This window comes from Suricata suricatta, chromosome 9 (assembly GCF_006229205.1).
Source record: "Suricata suricatta isolate VVHF042 chromosome 9, meerkat_22Aug2017_6uvM2_HiC, whole genome shotgun sequence".
Taxonomy (NCBI): domain Eukaryota; kingdom Metazoa; phylum Chordata; class Mammalia; order Carnivora; family Herpestidae; genus Suricata; species Suricata suricatta.
The window spans coordinates 96,065,943-96,068,770 of record NC_043708.1 but is presented as its reverse complement, the minus strand read 5'-3'; the positions used below and the strand labels follow the sequence as shown (position 1 = coordinate 96,068,770).

Here is a 2,828-nt window from a genome sequence, read left to right as displayed (position 1 = left end):
GACCACATCGGTTTCAACAAAATGGATTTGCCAAGTACCTGCCTGGGAGGCCATGGCTGAGCTTCGTTCTCTGTGATTTCTTGAAAGCCCACAAAAGCCTTTGTGATAAAAGTGTCCTCCTTTCCTACAAGGTTTAGACCTCCGTTACTCCTTTCCCTTTGGCTTCGGGTACATTTTGGGGATGGGCCGGCCCTCTGGTGACTAGAATGAAGGCTACGACAAAGAATAATGAAGGAAGAATAAATAGGGACAATATACAAACCTGGCTATCGAATGCCAAGTAGGTGCCAGCTCACTTATGTTAACAGTTTTTGACTTGGAGCCAAAGCGCTTTATCTTTTGGCTGTTTCGGTTTTTCCACGTGCAGGTTCTGCTTTCTCTCGGGCCTCCCGGTCTACTTCAGCAGCTTGATCTGCCCCCTTCCCCATCTTTCTTCTGGCAGCTCCTCTTTCTGGCCCTGGGTCTCCTGGCTCCTGGTCTCCCAGGCTCTCCCGTGCTGACTCCTGGCCCCTCACATGGTCGTTCCCCTCCCCCATCCCATCCCCTTCTCTCCCTCTCTCTTTCTCTCCTTGTCACCATTTGTTCTCTATCACCCTCCTTGCTGGCTGGCTGATGCTGGAAGCATTTCAGGAATTTTTAATTGAACAATGCCATGAGAACTGTTATCACCTCTGTTTCACCAGAGAGAACCCACAGCTCGGGGGATGGCTATGGGTGCCTCCCGGGGCGGGTGGACTTTAATATCTCACCTAGGTTAACCAGGGCAGCCAGGCTCTGCTAACCTAGGCCCCAGGGTGGAATGTGAGAAATGAAATATGGTCTGACAGGAAAGAGGGTGTGTTGAATAACCAAAAATTCCTATACAGACTGAGGAGGTGGGAGAGAAGCACAGGACGAGGAATGCGTGAAAAGAGACAAAACAACCCAGGAATTCAAGCAGCCCCCGCGCCCCCACGCTCCGATGGCCTGCCACAAAAATGCCTGTGCTGCGGGAAAGCAGGTACCACCTGGAAGTCAGAGGAGGAGCGGGAGTCTCCTTCCTCCCGCCTGGAGCACTCGGTGCCCTCCCTCTGTTCTCACAGCTGTCCCCGGCCCTGACTCTGCAGCCTGGGTCAGATGAGCTCAGCCTCCTTTGATCTCCTCCCTTGTGAGGTCACCGGTTCTGCCGCACCCCCAGGACTTCTCCCAGGTCCCAGGTCAGCCTTCACATCTGCAGGGCCTCAGAAACTGGGAGGCCGAGGAAGGCAGCGACGGCAGGCTGGGGGGGGGGCTGGGCTGGGGGTGCTGGCTGGTCACTCTTACATAACGCCATGCCGGAAACAGAGGATCCTACTTTTCCCTAGTTGCTCTAGAGAAGGCAGGCAGGGATGCTGGGATGACAGGGCAAAAAGATGGTGCTCTGGTGCCTTACTCCTTCCCTACATCCTCAATCTGGAGTCACAGGCTACGGCACCTGCATCACAGACTTCGGGAGTTGGACAGGTCCAGAGCAGCATTTCCGCCCTTGTCCCCAGCCTGGGCGCTGGAACCAGCGAGAAGCCCTCCCACCCACCTTCAAGCAGGGTGGCCCCACCTTTATATGTTTCCTGTCATGAGGTTCCTGTGAAAGATTGTGAGAAAAGGATGCCACTGCCGAAAATATTTAAGAAGTAAGATTTTGAAATCCACGGAGTTAGTCCAAGCCTCTCCTACTTATGCAGGGATGAACTGAGGCCCAGAGGAGTCACATGATGGGCCAAGATAATACAGCTGTGACTGCCCAGCCGGCCCCACATCAGGTCTCCCACCTTCAGCTAATTCCCTCTTAAATGGACCTCCGAGGAGGAGGAGCAGGGCCACAGCACGAGCGAGGCTGATGGACACAGACCCGCCCATCCACATCCTCCCGGACTCTTGCAGCTGGCAGGTACTTGACAAGGGAACTGAGGCCCAGAAGGCCCCTTTGGTTTCACAGAGGCATGAAAGTATGCCTTTCTGGGGCTAGAACAGGGTAGTTTCTATGACTTTGGGGATAAAGCATTGTCACTATTTCCCTCTGGGCTTTTAGGATCCGCAAACGGCTTATGCCATCTCTGTAGTTACACACTGAGCTCCCTTCTCCTCAGAGCTAGGAATCTTGGAAATCACTGAGAGAGAGAGAGAGAGAGAGAGAGAGAGAGAGAGAGAGATTGAGAGAGAGAGAGAGAGATTGAGAGAGACAGAGAGAGAGAGAGAGAGAAGGAAGGGAGGGAGGAAGGAAAGAAGAAAGGAAGGATGGAAGGGAGGGAGAGAGGGAGAGGAAGAAAGAAAGAAAGATTAAAATATAGTAAGAAAAAAGGAAAGAAAGAAAGAAAGAAAAAAGGAGAGGAAAGAAAAAAGGAAAAAATAAGATATGTGTCAAATAAGACATACGGGCCTCTCATTCTTGATGAATAGTCTGGAAAATGGAGAGGTAAAGAAGATAAACATTTTTGGCCAGCTCCCACCATATGTCAAAACTAAGTATTGAATTTTAATGGAACATTTTCATTTGATAATATTCTACAAGCAGAGAAAATGAAAACGCAGGAAGAAGACATGAAGCTGAAAGCGTGCCACGGCAGGGATGTCAGGAGAAGCCAAACATCTGGGCAGGGAGATGGCAGGATGCAGGGTGTTGGTGGGGACGCCGCCAGCCCGTGACCGGAAAGGGTGAAGGCTCCTCCCAGGACTGGGTCCGAACCAGGGCAGCCCTCACCCCCCTCCTCCCACATGTCCGTCTCTCAGCCCAAGCATGAGCAACTTCTGCTAGCACATGGTGTTTTCTTTTTCCTGAAATAAAATATCATCACCTGATCCTAGCTAAGTAA

General features: G+C 51.7%; 1 long non-coding RNA gene across 1 annotated transcript; it reads left to right on the top strand.

Annotated features, from left to right (window-relative positions):
- The first annotated feature begins 1,276 nt into the window (after positions 1 to 1,276).
- Positions 1,277 to 2,828, top strand: LOC115301932. Its single transcript, XR_003913362.1, has 2 exons — positions 1,277 to 1,906; positions 2,528 to 2,828. It is a non-coding gene; the product is annotated as an uncharacterized LOC115301932 (long non-coding RNA).